Raw genomic sequence first — 19,278 nt, 5'->3', positions numbered from 1 at the left:
GGAAGTGGGAAAGTCAAGCCTTAAATATCATTCCCAATAGTGTTTCCAATACTATGTGGGATTTGAGCATTACCAACAATTGTTCCCAATACTATGTGGGATTGAGCCTTAAATAGTGATATTATTTTTGAATGTTTTGCTTAAAATTGCAATAATTGCATTGCGATTTTGTTGGTCATTTTCGCAAATCCAAAAAAAATTGGTCAAAATCATATATTATCTAAGATTTTTGGTCACTGAAGTTATTTTCTCAAATATTTAATGATCACTTTGTAATATTTTGATAATTTTAACAATCATCTTATAATATTTAAAAAGTAATAATCTAAACAATACATTTTTTAATTAGCAAAGTACTTATATTGCATCTGTCGTAAATAGCATCGACGAAAACAGCATGATTAATCGAGTTAGGACAATCATATGTATAAATTTTTGATGAGACCGATCTTAAGAACAAGGGCAGATGCGCATGTCTCCATTGGACGTGGGCTTTGATAATTTGCTTGTTTCGTATGGACAGTTACAAGAGCCAACAAAAGCAGGCTGTGAAAGGGCCTGGTAATGTGATCTCAGCAGATATTAATACTCAATTTAATATTTGTATTTTTTATAAAACTATTTAATGTATATTTGGAATTTATAAATTAATAATTTAAATTTTAAATATTTAATATGATTATCAAAAATACTTTTAAATGAATAAATTTTTATTTTAGACATTTTTTAAATATAAAAGAACATGTAATATAAATAAAATCAGAAGTTGTTTTTGACAAAAACTAAAAGCTATAAATTTTAATTTTTGAAAAAAACTTATCAAAACAATGATGCAGAGTTTGCTCTAAAGCATTCTCGAGCAACAAATTTGGAAAGCCGTCATCCCATTGAATCTTGACAAGTTAAAAGACGACCAAGGGAAAGCCTACATGAGAATGAAACAAGAGCCAAAACAATGCAATTCCCAGAAAAGGGGAGCTTCCCTATATAACACATATAGGAGAGAGGAGGTGGACATGAATTTCATAGTCATGGTCATCTTCTAGGGGATTTCTTTTTCAAACAATTGAAAATAGTTCTAGAATTTGGCCTAAGCTCTCTTCTCTGGATATTCCATTGCAATAATGAAAATAATAGGAATAAACAAATGAACAACAGTATTAGTGAATGACAGAGTGCAAAAATAATACCAAGCCTTCACCTTCTCTAAGATTGCAAATGAGACTAAATAGATCATAAGCTACTCAAATTCAATTATGTTAAACCTCGATCAATATTCAATTTCAATACATTCATATCAAGTTCTTAACTAACCGAAATAAATTATTTAACACACAACTTAAAATAGTTCACGAACTGAAAAAAAATATATAATATATTAAAATTTTAATTTTTTAAATTAAATTATTTATAATATTAACATTTATACGTGGCTTTTTATATAAAAATACAATATAAGGTTTTCGTGTATATAAAGTTCAAGTTCAAACTCCAGTTTGAACCGAACTTGAGTTCAAGTTTTTTCTAGTTGTGGAACTTCAACTTTTTTATTTCGAGTTCGATTCAACCTTAATAATTTTAAACTCGTAAGCTTTCAAATTTAGTCGAACTTAGCTTTAAACTTTTTGAGTTGAACTCAACAATACTTGAGCTCGAGACCGCTAATTTGCAGCCCTAACCTTACCCGTAAAGAACAGCCTCAAAGGCAGGTTTACAAGTTAAGCTTAAAGCAAAAACAGGGGTAGGTAAATCTAAGAAAGTAGCTTGAAATTTGAAACTCTTAACTATTCAATAGCACAAGAACTTCCTTTAAAGCAGACACTAGGAAGAAAAATTACCATTGTTACAGCTAAAGATTGTTCCGATCATCTGTCTAAGGGAATACTTAAGTTCAACCCAAATTGAAGAAACATTAAAAAAACCATGAACTGGAATCCACAATTAGATACAATTACCAAAAAGGAAGAAATATAAATATAGAAACATAACAATCTTTTCTTAGGCTTTCTCTTCCATCTCTCGGTTTCATTGTTCAATCCTTGCTCTTCGCTTCTCACTTCCTTCCCTAGCGGGTGGAGGGCTTCTGCTTGGCTCAGGATTCCCATGCTTTTGTCTGCTGCGTTGGTCATGGTCATGCCTATCCAATCTTTGTCCATTCCTATCACGAAAATCATCGCGGCCGGGTCACGCTCTCGGTCATGGGACTGAGACCTATAATCTCTCTCGCCCTGGTGGCGAGGTCTGACACTCCTGCTCTTGCTACGACTAGTTCTATAGTCTATACCATCGGTGTCTTCTGAACAATTTCTTTCTCAGCTCCCTCCCAATTACCTTGACATGCATAAAATTACAGTAACCCCTACGGTTACATTATTCTCCTCTGTTGGGATATTGCATAAATGCAAAAGAAGAACACGAGTGAATACTTTCTTGATTGAATGAATTGATTCTCCTTTATAGTATGTAGTACTATGGTTTTATACAACAATACAGCAACCTCCTGTAACTAATTAACAAACTGTAATAAATTCATAGCAACCTAGTCTTCTAGAACTGCTCTTTCTAGAACTTCTCTACACCCAGATATACATGAACTAAACGTGAGCCATGCTTGGCACTACACACACGCACACTCCTTTCTCACGAACTGCATCATTCATTCTCTCAACATTCTCCCTGCTTCTTCCCCTCTTCAGCAAACAAACACACATTCAACTTGTCACGAAAGCTGGCAAATGCAACTTTTGCTAAGGGTTTAGTCAAGCCATCAGCAACTTGATGAGTTGTTGGAACATAGTTTACACATGGTTGATTTGCAGCTATATTTTCCCTAACAAAGTGTACATCTAAGTCGACATGCTTGGACTGCAAGTGGTACACTGGATTAGCACTTAACGCAATCACGCTGGTATTATCACACCATATTGTTGGTTGATTGCATTGTGATACCTTCAAATCAGTGAGCAAAGCATCAACCCACGCTACTTCAACTGTTGTGTCAGCAAGGCTCCTGTATTCAACTTCCATGGTTGATCGAGACACCACCTTCTTCTTTTTCGTACTCCAAATCACCAAACTTCCTCCAACAAAAACACAGTAGCCAGACATCGACCGTCTATCATCTGCACATCTTCCTCAATCGGCATCCGAGAAAGCTGATATATGCAACTTGACTGGAACAAATCCCAAACCATAATCCAATATCCCACCTAAATAACGTAGGATGTGTTTAGCAGCAAGCATATGTTGCTCTCTTGGTGCATGCATATATTGGGCGACTTTGTTCACACTAAAGGCAATGTCGGGTCTTGTGTGACACACATAGAGCAGCCCTCCTACTAGACTCTGAAATTCTCGTGTATCAGCCAATAATTACCCTTCATCATTCTTCAATTGCGAGGATGCAACCATAGGAGTAGAGGTACACGAGGCCTTAGTCATTTTTTCTTTCTCAAGTAATTCTAAAATATATTGCTTTTGACTAAGCATCAATAACTGTTCACATCTTCTGACTTCAATGCCCAGAAAATAGTGTAGTTCCCCTAAATCCTTCAACGAAAAATGATCTTTTAACAACCTGACCACTTTCTCAATTTTATTCAATGATTGCTCGGTTATTATTATTGTAATATCCTCAATATCGGGTTAGTGACCAAATTGTAAAGTTTTAGAAATTGGTGATTAAAGTAGGATAACTGAATAGTTCAATGATTTATTGAAAATATGATGAAGGTTATTTAGTAATTATGGAATGAATTAAAGGGTAAAATGGTCAATTGACAAGTAAGATTTTTTTATATTTATTTTATAAGATAAGGAACCACGTGGAAAAGGAGAATTATCCAGAATTTTCTTTCTTCTTCTTCCTCCTCCCGTATCTCCAAGCTCAAAGGTGAGTTTCTTTGTTTATGGATTAATTGTTGATTTTAAGGTTGGGTTTTGATTATTAGATGATAACTAAGGTTAAGGAAAGCTTAAGTTATCTTAAAATCAAAGTATGATGGAGTTAGGAGGGATTAAAGATTTGGGGTTCTTGAGTGAAATCTTGAAATAGAGTTCATTACTCAAATTGGAAGATAAATTTGACTTGTCAAGGGTTAAATTAAGAGATATGAAGTGATAAAATGAGTTTTGAAACATGTTGAAAATCTGGTATAATTCTTGAAGTTATAAAGAGGAGAGAATATTAAGGTTCAAGACGAGATAAATGAATATAAATGAGTTTGAATAGGAGTAAGTAAGTTAAGAATACGAAATGGAATGATATATGAAGTAATTAAGTTGAAAAGAGGGGATTTTAGGGCATAAATTGGATTTCTGAATGTGCATCGATGCATCAAGGGTAGATTTCCATAAATTGTTCAGTGTGTATCGATGCACAGGAAGTGCATCGATGCACCCTTAAAAATGGAAACATCGAATGCAATTTATGCATCGATGCATAAGGAAAGCATCGATGAACTTCAAGGGAAATAGAATTATACTTTTCTTTTGGTCTACGAAATGATAGATTGGAGTATATCAATTGGATACTGATATGTATCAATGTATGATCATATAGATATCGAGAACGAACAAGTCCCGAAACGATTATCAAGTCAAGATTCGATCGAAAAAAGATGAAGCATAAAAGTGGATTGGAACTTAGTGAGGCTCAGGTGAGTGCATACAAGTTAGTTTATGATGTTTAATGGAAATAAGACTTGCAACGAGTCTATTTCCTATATTAGAATGCATTAATTTATGATCATAGGCATATGTTTGATTTAGGTATATGTGATATATATTATAATATGTGTTAAATGATTTGTGTGAATACATGTATTGTGATAAGTATAGGAATTAATATGAATGGTCTATATGATTACATGGGAATGTGAAATAGGTTATATAATAGGTGACCATACATGTTAATAGTATACGTGATCAATTATAAGAATCAATATAATATATTTATATGACTACATGAGAAAGGTGATGAGTTAAATAAGATTAGACTATAGAGTAATATGAGAATAATATATTAGTGAATGGAATTGAGTATAAATGATGATACCAAACCATAAGATAAGTATTTACTTATAGGATAATATGATATTATATGAATATAAAATATAACTTTATGAGGAAGAATTGGGTGTTATATGATTTAGGTATGGAAATGATCTATGTGTAAGTAAATTACGTGATGATGTGACTATGTGTGAAATAGAGTAAACTAGGTAAGTATAAGGTATGTAAATATATAGTTATGGAACAAAGTATGTAATAATACAATGTTATTTGAGTTATTTAACAATAAGTCATAAGATTATATGCATATGTAACATAAGTTATAAGATAAGAAAATATGGGCTTACAGGTATTTGCGGATATATATATATATATATATATGAATAAGGTATGATATATGTTTATGTAAAACCATGCAAAGTGATATGAGAAAGGAACTACATGATTATGTGATCATATGAGAATGAAATAAAGAGCCATGAGATATATGAAAGAAAAAGTATATGTGATAAGTGAAAGTGAATCATATGATTATATAAAGATGTTCTACATGCAAGTGATTTACGTGTATGTGTGATTTATATGGAAATGAACTACTTGACTACGTGTGATCTTATAAAAATATAATAAAAGACTATGTGTATATGCAAATGCGTGATAACATAAAGATTAATGCCATGTTATGTGTCATGAGAGCTAGAGGTATAGTTGGCATGCCAAGAGTCGAGGGTCTACGCGGTCATTCGGGACATATATGTATTCTTTGGAACATGTGTGAGGTCTTTTGAGACACATACTTGATCCTTGGCATATGTATATGATTCTTAAGGAATGATATGTGGTCCTTAGGGATAACCTTAAATGGCACTTCGGTGCATTTCTACGCGGCACTACGTTGCAATTCTACGTGGCACTTCGGTGCATTTATACGAGCTGTGGTGACAACATTAGTGTACAACCTCTATAAACTCACATATCTATATTTCTCAGAAATGTACATGGGCTAGAAAAAGATATAACAATAAATATATTACATGTGAAAAATATGCTTTTGTGATATATGTTGATATGTGTATTGCACGAGTCATATGATGATATGTGTATTGTTTGGTTACACAAAACATATGTTGGTTAACAAGGTTAAGTTCAAGAGGATATGATCAACACATATAAATGATAATAATATGGATAGTGAAATAAAGCTAATGATAGAAATGATGAGTGAGGAATATATGTGTGTATATGTTTTTATATGTAATGATATGTATATTGCATATGTGTTACAGGGATTTGTTACATGAATAAGGGTATGAGTGATAGTAGTAATGGTTCATACATGATTACAAGCTATAGTTTATATTTTATGTTTATTGCCTCACTAAGTCATCGACTTAGCGTGTGATTGTTTCACACGTAGGTTACCAAAGTAAGAGGAGTATAGAGCAATATGGAGCAAGACAGGTCAGTTCTTCTTACCAAAGATCAGATCAGAAGAAAGGTGAATAATATGTATTTTAATACATAAATTTCTAGCTGGCATGTATTCAAGATTAGATATTGTATAAGCTCTGAATAGTTCGATAAAGGTTTTGAATAAGTTATATGTAATAATAAATTTTAAATTACTCACTATTTTATACAAGTAAAGGTTTTTGAAAAAGTCAATGTGACACTTCGGACTCGGATCCGGGTAGGATAAGGGTTGGGGGTGTTATATTTAATGGTATCACAGCTACGGTTTAGCCGATTCTCGGCATAAGCTAAAGTCCAAAGTGTCATAAAATGTGTGCATGCCAACACAGAGTGAAAATTTCTAATCTGATAGGGTAAGGAGTATATTGTCTTGCCAATAGAACAAAATTTGTTTATATATTAGAAAATTGATTATAGAAATTGTCGAAGTGAATCGATAGCTGACAAATCTAATGGTGATAGCAATTCACTTGCCCTGGCCAAGCAAGATGAAGAGCATAAACCTCAGGAAGTGTCTTATAAGATTAAAGGTTGATTTCAGAAAGTTGAAATCATATTAGAATAGTGAAAGAAGATCTTTATTGTTTTGAATCAGAAAAGTGATAGGGATTAGTTTTGTTAGTATGTGGATAAGACAAAATATGGTGAATACGTGTCACCATAAGAACGTTAAAAAGATCGAATAACGTGGTGAGTACTTATAGAAGAACTCAAGGATAAGTGTATCAGTGACAAGCGTATAAAATGTACAAAGTCAGAGCTTATGAGTTTGAAACGAAGTGATAGTATTGAGCATAAACAATAGTATATTTATGATAAGGGTTTGCAGTTAAGATAGAAAGAGTTAGCGTTGGCTAACCAGAGTATATGATAAAAATGTACTGGAATTATAAGATTATAAGATATTGTCAGGATATGATAACCAAATATGAAATGGATCTGGATACAATTGCATATTTGGATCATAGTAATGTGGTATAGTAAAGGAAAAGGAAGTAAGGATTTGTATATTTGAGTAAAGCTGAGGATTGATAAGAAGAGTTTGAGAATGTATATATCAATGATCAGTTTATAAGACAAAGGAAGCTATGATGTTGAGTTTGAATAACGAAAATTTCAGGATGTATGAGAATGGCGGTGAAATTCACAAGTTAAGTAAATGAATTTTGAGATATTTTCGATTGGAAAGGATGTATGTGATTGGTTGACTAGGGTTGTGCCCTTGATTGGACAAATGTTATTGATTAATTGTCAGAGTAAAAGTTATAAGATTGGAAGAAAATGTAAAGTTTAGTTAATCAATTATGATGTGAAATAAATGTAATTGTGTATTCTGATCAGATAGCTATGATGTAGAAAAGAAGATAAGTATTTGCATGGAACCTTAAGGAAAGAAAATACAAGTATAAGAAATGATAAAGAATGAAGTTTTGTATAAGTAAATGGGTTATCAAAGTTATGAGGATGCCATAAAGATTGATACATAGAGATGAGTATAAGTGATAAGACAATAGTATGTGAACATGAAGGGAAAGATATGATTTGGGGTATAAGGAATAAATAAATGATTACTGAAGTAAAGAAATGAAAAAGAATTTAGTTAAAGGATCATATACGATAAGGGTTATATGGAAGTGTAGATGATAATTTTGATATAAAGTAAGAAAAGTGTGCAAGGTGATGTAAAAAGATTCTTTAAAGTGTATGTTGAATCATATTTAAAGAAGATCTAATGTTGTGTTCTCGGTCAAATGATGTTGGAAAACGAGTTGGTTATTGTTATAAGACAATTAAAGAGGGATTTATGAGGTGAAGTGATGAAAATGGATGTTACTGTCTACATAATTAGTGATATTATATGAAGTCACAGAAATGGTCAAAGGAAAATGCATAATGGAAGGAGAGAAAAGACAGAAAGGGATTAAAGTTACTAGTTACTGTTTATATGATCAGTGACAATAGATAAATGTATAAAGGAAAAAAAGTAGTTGAAGAAATAAAGGAAGAAAAGATTAAGAAATGAGGTAATATGAGAACAATAGAATATGTGTTCTTATTGATTTGTTCAGTGAAAATTCGAGGACAAATTTTCTTTAAAGGATGGGAGATTTGTAATATCCTCAATACCAGGTTAGTGACCAAATTGTAAAGTTTTAGAAATTGGTGATTAAAGTAGGATAACTGAATAGTTCAATGATTTATTGGAAATATGATGAAGGTTATTTAGTAATTATTGAATGAATTAAAGGGTAAAATGGTCAATTGACAAGTAAGATTTTTTATATTTATTTTATAAGATAAGGAACCACGTGGAAAAGGAGAATTATCCAGAGTTTTCTTTCTTCTTCTTCCTCATCCCGTATCTCCAAGCTCAAAGGTGAGTTTCTTTGTTTATGGATTAATTGTTGATTTTAAGGTTGGGTTTTGATTATTAGATGATAACTAAGCTTAAGGAAAGCTTAAGTTATCTTAAAATCAAAGTATGATGGAGTTAGGAGGGATTAAAGATTTAGGGTTCTTGGGTGAAATCTTGAAATAGAGTTCTTTACTCAAATTGGAAGATAAATTTGACTTGTCAAGGGTTAAATTAAGAGATATGGAGTGATAAAATGAGTTTTGAAACATGTTGGAAATCCGGTATAATTCTTGAATTTATAAAGAGGAGAGGATATTAAGGTTCAAGACGAGATAAATGAATATAAATGAGTTTGAATAGGAGTAAGTAAGTTAAGAATACGAAATGGAATGATATATGAAGTAATTAAGTTGAAAAGAGGGGATTTTCGGGCATAAATTGGATTTCTGGGCTATGTGCATCGATGCACATTCAAGGTGCACCGATGCATCAAGGGTAAATTTCCAGAAATTGTTCAGTGTGTATCGATGCACACGAAGTGCATCGATGCACCCTTAAAAATGGAAACATCGAATGTAATTTATACATCGATGCATAAGGAATGCATCGATGCACTTCAAGGGAAATAGAATTATACATTTCTTTTGGTATACGAAATGATAGATTAGAGTATATCAATTGGATACTGATATGTATCAATGTATGATCATATAGATATCGAGCACGAACAAGTCCCGGAACGATTATCAAGACAAGATTCGATCGAAAAAAGATGAAGCATAAAAGTGGATTGGAACTTAGTGAGGCTCAGGTGAGTGCATACAAGTTAGTTTATGATGTTTAATAGAAATAAGACTTGCGACGAGTCTATTTCCTATATTAGAATGCATTAATTTATGATCATAGGCATATGTTTGATTTAGGTATATGTGATATATATTATAATATGTGTTAAATGATTTGTGTGAATACATGTATTGTGATAAGTATAGGAATTAATATGAATGGTCTATATGATTACATGGGAATGTGAAATAGGTTATATGATAGGTGATCATATATATTAATAGTATACGTGATCAATTATAAGAATCAATATAATAGATTTATATGACTACATGAGAAAAGTGATGAGTTAAATAAGGTTAGACTATAGAGTAATATGAGAATAATATATTAGTGAAGGGAATTGAGTATAAATGATGATATCAAACCATAAGATAAGTATTTACTTATAGGATAATATGATATTATATGAATATAAAATATAACTTTATGAGGAACAATTGGGTGTTATATGATTTAGGTATGGAAATGATCTATGTGTAAGTAAATTATGTGATGATGTGACTATGTGTGAAATAGAGTAAACTAGGTAAGTATAAGGTATGTAAATATATGGTTATGGAACAAAGTATGTAATAATTCAATGTTATTTGAGTTATTTAACAATAAGTCATAAGATTACATGCATATGTAACGTAAGTTATAAGATAAGAAAATATGGGCTTACAGGTATTTGCAGATATATATATATATATGAATAAGGTATGATATATGTTTATGTAAAACCATGCAAAGTGATATGAGAAAGGAACTACATGATTATGTGATCATATGAGAATGAAATAAAGAGCCATGAGATATATGAAAGAAAACGTATATGTGATAAGTGAAAGTGAATCATATGATTATATAAAGATGTTCTACGTGCAAGTGATCTACGTGTATGTATGATTTATATGGAAATGAACTACTTGACTACGTGTAATCTTATAAAAATGTAATAAAAGACTATGTGTATATGTGAATGCATGATAACATAAAGATTAATGCCCATGTTATGTGTCATGAGAGCTAGAGGTATAGTTGGCATGCCAAGAGTCGAGGGTTTACGCGGTCCTTCGGGACATATATGTATTCTTTGGAACATGTGTGAGGTCTTTTGAGACACATACTTGATCCTTGGCATATGTATATGATTCTTAAGGAATGATATGTGGTCCTTAGGGATAACCTTATATGGCACTTCGGTGCATTTCTACGCGGCACTACGGTGCAATTCTACGTGGCACTTCGGTGCATTTATACGAGCTGTGGTGACAACATTAGTGCACAACCTCTATAAACTCACATATTTATAGTTCTAAAAATGTACATGGGCTAGACAAAGATATAACAATAAATATATTACATGTGAAAAATATGCTTTTGTGATATATGTTGATATGTGTATTGCACGAGTCATATGATGATATGTGTATTGTTTGGTTACACGAAGCATATGTTGGTTAACAAGGTTAAGTTCAAGAAGATATGATCAACACATATAAATGATAATAATATGGATAGTGAAATAAAGCTAATGATAGAAATGATGAGTGAGGAATATATGTGTGTATATGTTTTTATATGTAATGATATATATATTGTATATGTGTTACAGGGATTTGTTACATGAATAAGGGTATGAGTGATAGTATTAATGGTTCATACATTATTACAAGCTATAGTTTATATTTTATGTTTATTGCCTCACTAAGTCATCGACTTGGCGTGTGATTGTTTCACACGTAGGTTACCAAAGTGAGAGGAGTAAAGAGCAATGTGGAGCAAGACAGGTCAATTCTTCTTACCAAAGGTCAGATCAGAAGAAAGGTGAATAATATGTATTTTAATACATAAATTTCTAGTTGGCATGTATTCAAGATAATATATTGTATAAGCTCTGAATAGTTCGATAAAGGTTTTGAATAAGTTATATGTAATAATAAATTTTAAATTACTCACTATTTTATACAAGTAAAGGTTTTTGAAAAGTCAATGTGACACTTCGGACTCGGATCCGGGTCGGATACGGGTTGGGGGTGTTACAATTATGTCATCAACATATACTAAAATATATGTTGATACTCCACCTGCTGCCATAACAAAAAGAGAAGTATCAGCTTTGTACTCCTTAAATCCAAGATGCACAAGACTGCTTTTTAGCTGTGCATGCCAAATTTGAGGTGCTTGGTGCAAATCATAGAGGGACTTCTGCAGCTTACACACCAACTTTACACCATCAGTTGTGTATTGTTCAAAGCCAAGCGGTTGGTGCATGAATACGTCTTCACTCAGCTCACCATGAAGAAATGCATTATTGACATCAGTTTACCTCAGTGACCACCCTTCAGAGACAGTAAGGGCAAGTATAATGTTCAACGTAGCAAACTGCACCACTGGGCTAAAGGTCTATTTGAAGTCTTACCCAGGCACTTGAGAGTACCCCTTAGCAGCCAACCTAGCGTTGTATCGTTGAACCGTTCCATCAGAGTTGTGTTTAACCTTAAATAACCACTTGCAGCCAATAGCAGATCGTCCTTTAGGTAACCGAACAAGCGTCCACGTGCCATTACTTTGAAGAGCAGTAAGCTCAGTATGTACTGCTTCTTTCCACACCTTGGATTGTAGAGCTTCATTAATCGAAGCTGTCAGCACCTCACTTAACGAACTAGTAAATACCTTGGGTTTAAAGACTCCACATTTACTTCCGTCAACATAGGGTGTTGATTAACAGAAATTGCCTTCTGTTCAGCAGATGGTTGCATGTCATCATCTGCTACACCTTCAGGTATTGCAGTGGATAAATGTTTGGACTCAGGACCACTCGGCTCAGCCTCATCATTATCCATATCTGAATTAGTGGTATTTTGAGGAGTAGGTTCACCACCACTCGGAATGCTGGAGTCAGCACCATCAACATGTGCATGTGAAGACTCATTAGAGCGTATGAAGAGACCAGCCGTTGCTCGTATCCTCGCACGATGAGGAATAACCTGCAAGGGAGCAGACCTCCATGCACTAGTATGAGGCACAAACTCAGGCTGTTTCATATCTGCAAAGGGAAACACATGTTCGTCAAATTTAACATGCCTCGAGATATAGACGCGACCATCCTGAGCGAGGCTTTGAAAGCCACGATGTTGCGAACTGTATCCCAAGAAAAAACAAGGAGCTGACCTAAACACTAATTTATATTGTTGAAAGGGTCTCAAGTGCGAGAAACAACGGCACCCAAACACACGTAGCTTGGTGTAATCTGGTTTAGAGCCAAACAACTTTTCAAAAGGTAAAATATTACCTAACACTTTGGTAGGCAGGCGATTAATTAGATACGCTGCAGTAGCCACAACATAAGACCAGAATCGAAACGGGAGAGGAACCTGAGCTAGCAACACGAGTGCCAATTCTACCAGGTGACGATTTTGCGTTCAACCACGCCGTTTTGCTCAGAGGTGTGAGGGCATGTGACTCGATGTAAAATACCGACACGAGTTAGCTCACATGACAACCGTCTGTACTCGCCTCCCTAAGCACTTTGAACTGACTTGATAGGCAAAGAAAACTGAGTGGTGACCATAGTTTAAAACAGTCGAAATGCATCAAGTGCCTGAGCTTTGTTCTTTAGCATGTACACCCATATATGTCGTGTACATGCATCCACAAATGAAACATAGTAGCGATAGCACATGATGAAACAGTGGCAGCACCCCAAAGATTGGTAAAAACAAGTTCAAATGGAATATTGTACATAGTAGCAGAAGAATTAAAAGGCAACTTGTGACTCTTTCCCATGCAACAAGCAACACAAGTGGTATTTAAATTCTTTGAAATATTAACATTGATGGAATGACATACATCTTGCAATGTTTGAAATGTAGCGTGTCCTAATCGCCTATGCCAAAGGTCAAATATACTATGACCAAAAGCATTAGACTTATTACACAAGAAGACTTTAGGTTTCATAGCAAAGGTGTACAACCCTTCATGTTGCTACCCTCAAATAATCACTGCACCAGTTGTTTTATCTCGAACAAAGCACTCATCAGCATGAAATTCAATGAAAATATTGTTATCCCTAGCAAGCTTCGAAACTGAGAGCAGATGTTTCGTTATTTTGGGCATATGTAACAAATCGCTTAACATTAAAGCTTGAGATGAAGCATTCAAAATAATATTACCAATTGAATTTACCCCTAGTGACACGCCATTACCTATTAGGAGATTACATGGGCCAAGAAATTCATAGGAATGCATCAACTTGGATGTGTCTAGGATGACATGGTGAGTTACCCCCGAATCAACGACCCAATGTTCACCTACTGCCACATTTACTTGGGACTGACTCGAAGAGAACATCTACTTAGCATTGCAACACGAGCATCCTGACAAGTCGAGTGTTGCATAATTAGCAGTATTGAAATCATCTTTGGCTCGTGATGAACCAGAACCCGCATTGACCCCAAGGAAGTCTCGATCGAAGCAATACCAGCACCGATCAATAGAATGACCTTTTCTACTGCATAACTGACATTGAAGTTGTGTACGACCTCGACCACGCCCACCGGACCGACCACCACGAGGCGCCTCAGACGAGCCAACCGCTACTCTTCCTTGAGCAATATGAGCACTCATCGGAAGATCCTTAGGTTGAGCATCAAAACTAGCAATCTACGTTTCCGCATCAACAAGCATCGAGCAAACCTGATCCAAAGATAGAGTTTCTCGTGTAGTGGTAATTACTGCCATAAATGGTTGATATTCTCGCGACAGACCTTTAAGAATGCTCACGACGTGTTCAACTTGAGACACCGGACTTCCACAAGATGCAAGCGAATCATAAATTTCTTTAACTCGAGTAAGGTAAACTCGCATAGAATCCTCACATTTCTTCATGGACTGAAGCTTGTAGTGGAGGTTCATGACTATGGTGGTGGAGCGATTAGAAAAAAATTGTAGAACCGTGTTCTACACTGTAGAGGCTGACTCGGCACCAACAAATTATGGCAACAACAGAGCACTAATTGTAGATAAGAGCTAAGACGCAAGGGCACTGACTTGGGCTATAAAGTCTTCATAGGCTTCATTAGCAACAGTCTCGCCGTTTGCATCAACAATCGTTTGCGGAGGAGGTGTTAACGAGCCATTCAACTACCTTTCAAGGCGGTGGCTGTGAACTATACTTAGAACCTACTGCTTCTATAGGAGGAAGTTCATCTCATCGAGCACCACATTTACCCGCTTATTGGTAAACATACAGGCTGACGAGGAGGAGAAATCACCAAAGAGAGCCATCGCAGCTCAGTAGAGAGCTCCAGGACCGAAAGCGAATGATACCATGTTGGGATATTGCATAAATGCAAAAAAAGAACACGAGTGAATACTTTCTTGATTGAATGAATTGATTCTCCTTTACAGTATGCAGTATTATGGTTTTATACAACAATACAACAACCTCATGTAACTAATTAACAAGCTATAACAAATTCATAACATCATAGTCTTCTAGAACTCCTTCTTCTAGAACTTCTCTACACCCAGCTATACATGAACTAAACGTGAGCCATGCTTGGTACTACACACACGCACGCTCATTTCTCACGAACTGCATCATTCATTCTCTCAATATCCTCGTACTGTCAACAAGTTGCTTCATGGAAATCGGTGATCGGGGAAAATCAGCAATGATAGGACGACCATAGTAGAACCTTCCTTTCCTGGAGGAAAGTCGTTGCCTGATCTTCCTCCCTGAACTGAACATACACATTTTTGATCATGTGGTCGACGAGGTTGTCGCATGTGTTGAGGCTTTCGATCTCACCGAACTTGTTGAGCTCCTCAAATATATCCTCATAAAAGTCCTCGAAGTGTTCCTGGATCTTGCGGGGGTCGATGGCTGGCCCTGGGCATCAATACCGGGGTTGAATATATCCGGCCGCTGGTACATGTTAGAAAGAAGGAGCGTCGGGGAGATCGTCGGCCTGTTGTGTAGCCGTGAGCACCTGTCACCGTGCTAACATGTTTCAATCTTAAAATATAAGATGCAATTCACGCGGTCTTTCTCGGTACCAAAGATAGAGGCCAAGTGCTCCGCAATTGTTGCTTGAAACTAGTGACGAATACAAGCACAAGAGACTGGTGAAGATAATTTTAACCAAAAGCTTTGATCTAATTGAAGGACAAATTAATCAAAAAGGTGACTATTACATTTTTAATAGTTAAAAAATCATTAATTAACATGTATAACATTTATATTTTTTAAAAGTTTTTTTAATTAATCAAAAGCTTAAAAGTATTACTTTTTATTTAAAAATTCTAATTTCTTTGAAATTATAAAAAAATAAATCTTTATCGTATTTTCACCTTCGCCAATTGCACTAATGAGAGGTAAGAAGTTTTGCATTGGTGATATAATTAATCTGTCGAGGGGAATTCACATTAATGAGAGGTGAAAGGCATGATGTCGTCGACGACTGTACTGGTTAGAGGAGAGGGGCTTTGCACTGGTGACACGATTAGTCCGATGAGAGGGCTTCGCATTGGTGAGAGGTGAAAGACACAGAGGTCTTGACGGTTACATAAGTGGTGTCATTGGAGAGGGACGATGGAGCAAAAGGGCGGGCGAGCTCCATTCGAGAGGGTTTTGCACTGCTTCTCCTCCACTGATAACAGCTCCCGCATTACTTTTGATGATAACTCGTAAGATGATGGGTGGGTGTTTGCTAACGGTGGTAGAAGTCACCGATGATAATAAACTTTGGGTTAGAGACTTGGGGGCACTAATAGCAGTTCCTGCACTACTTTTGATGGTAACTCGCGAGATGATGAGTAGGGTGTTTGCTAACGGTGGTGACGGTCAACGGTGATAATAGACTTTGGGTTAGAGACTTAGGAGGGAGGTTTTATGATTTGGGGGGTATTTTATAAAAACAAATAAGAATACATATGAGGTGTTTTTGAAAATAATATTGTTTTTAGTTATAAAAAATAAAATTTTCAAAAAAAAATATATATAGTTGTGACCTATTTCATTTAATTAACTTTTTAACGGTCTTTACGATGTAGACACCTAAAAGTGTAACGGAAAAAATGTTAGCCACCTAATTTCAACAAAAAAAAATCTTTAGACACCTACTGTCTGATGTACATCTTCTAAGTCTCTTTATATAAGATCGACCTTTACATACCAGGTCATTTAAAGAATCATTCTTTTAAGAATAAAGACTCCCGAAAAAATTCTTCTCGATGAAAAAACCTGAGAGAATATCTTTGGATATAAGGACTCAAGAGTTGTGCACTTCTCGAAAAGTCATAAACATAACCTTAAACTAGCTTAATTTGATCTATCAGACTCAAAATCGCAACTCTACATTTGATACTAACATTAATGATTATTGTAAAATTTCCCTACCAAAATCAAGAGAATGATTTAAACTCTCTTTATCTATATATCCTCTTTATTTTATCTTCTTATGAAAACAAAAGATCTAAACACCCATCAATCATCATTTAATCATTTGTTGTAATTCTTCATTCAAACCGAAAAAGTAAAGCTTCAACAACTAAATAATTGAATTATTTTAGTTAACAAAAATTTTACACATCAGTAAACTCAGCAAAAGCAAAATAAAAGGTCGAAACTTGTAAGCATCCAACCAAAAACCCAAAGGCGGCGTTTGGTTTGCTGGAATGTTTATGAGAGAATTGGAATCTGTCAAGAATTGGAATCCAATTTCATAATCTGTTTGGTTCGCAGAGATGTCAGATGAATTTGATTTCAGTAATATAAAATGACAGAATTGCCCTTCTTATTTTTTTGCTTTATTTTAGTTTGTTTTACAACTTACATGTAGTAATATATTATAAAAAAATTAAAAAATATTAAATTTTCATTTTATTGATTGATTATTCATTTCAATAAATTATAAAAATCATGCTAATAAACATCATAAGTTAAAATAATCGCAATCAAAATATGTTAATAAGTTACCAAAAGATAGAGCAATATTTTGATACATTCCAATCGGAGTATGTTACTTAGTTACCAAAAAAATATACCAAAAACTATTTTTATTCAATACATGAATTAGAAACCCGACCTGACAAGACACAAAATAATAAAAAAATTATTTTTATTCAATAAAAACATTGATTTAATTGAAAAAAATTATATGTAGATGGGTATTATTGTAATTATTCCTAAATATATATATAAGGTAAAATTATATATTTTTTTTGGGTCGGTCCGGTTTTTTTCACCCTAAACCCAAACCCGACCCGAATATCACACTTTAAAAAACCTGACCCGACCTGAATATCACACTTAAAAAAACCCGACCCGAATCGACCTGAATATCACACTTAAAAAACCCGACCCAACCCGAAAAAAAATAAAGTTACACCCGACCTGAATATATGAATTAAAAATCCGATCCGACCCCACCCGAAATAATAAAAAATATTTTTATTCAATAAAAACAATGACTTAATTGAAAAAATATATATAGAGAGGGATATTATTGTAATTATTCCTAAATATATAAGGTAACATTATATATATTTTTGGGTCGGGTATTTTTCACCCTAAACCTGAACTCGACCCGGCCCGAATGTCACACTTAAAAAAACCGACCCGACCCGACCAAAATAAAGTTTCACCCGACCCGAATATATAAATTAGAAACCCGACCCGACCCGAAATAATAAAAAAATATTTTTATTCGATATATGGATAAGTTACCAAAAGATTGATAAGGATAATATGATCAAATTTTAATTCCCTCTAACAAGGATTCCCTTAGAAAACTTGAATCAAACATGAGAATGTAATAAAATTAAATTCCAATTCTCCCAATTTCAAGAGATTCTATCCAACTAAACGTCATAAAACAGAATAGAAAAGAGAGAGAATTGTGCGTAGGATGAGTCAAAATATACTTTGCTTAAGGCAATGGGAAATAGGTAGGATGATAACTTGTCAATCCGTACAATAAAATAGGACCCGGTCTAATGTGTTGCGTTCTGTCTTTCATGCGACAGCTGGAGAACCCATTACATTTTATGCTTTTTTTTTCCCAAAAGCAACTTGGGACTCCCCACCGAACCTGTCTTTCCTCTTGTCCGGATGTTAGTGGATACGCACTTTGTTCGTTCCCGCATATAATTTTCAGGATTAATTTCGCTATACGTCCATAAACTATTGTTCATATTTTAAAGTGGTTTTATAATTTATTTTGTTTAACCATCTGTATTCTACCAATTAATCGACTGAACTAGATTAAGTACTGCAGAGACTCATTACGGAGTGATTTACCTAACTCAGTTTGCTCTATTCACAACATTCAGATCCAAATATTTTACTTTAATTAAAAGATCTAATATACCATCTCATACCAATTAACTATTAGTAATCTTCTTTTATACAAATTACAATACCTAAATTATTTATAATCTCAACCCAAAATAAGAATCAAATATACTCATACCTACAATCTTATAGATATTAGAATAACAACAATATCAACCGTGATGGATTCAAAAATATTTGTGAGGGTGAGCATTATATATTAATAGTATATTTTTTTGTATGAGATGGACACAAATAAAATTTC

General features: G+C 34.1%; 1 pseudogene; it reads right to left on the bottom strand.

Moving 5' to 3' along the window:
• Nucleotides 1–1,998: 1,998 nt before the first annotated feature.
• LOC120189015 lies at nt 1,999–15,862 on the bottom strand (annotated as a pseudogene).
• Between the last annotated feature and the right edge of the window lie 3,416 nt (nt 15,863–19,278).

Source organism: Hibiscus syriacus, unplaced genomic scaffold (genome assembly GCF_006381635.1).
Source record: "Hibiscus syriacus cultivar Baekdansim isolate YM2019G1 unplaced genomic scaffold, ASM638163v2 tig00116951_pilon, whole genome shotgun sequence".
In the NCBI taxonomy this organism is placed as follows: domain Eukaryota; kingdom Viridiplantae; phylum Streptophyta; class Magnoliopsida; order Malvales; family Malvaceae; genus Hibiscus; species Hibiscus syriacus.
The sequence above is the reverse complement of the archived record's forward strand: the minus strand, read 5'-3'. Positions and strand labels throughout refer to the sequence as shown.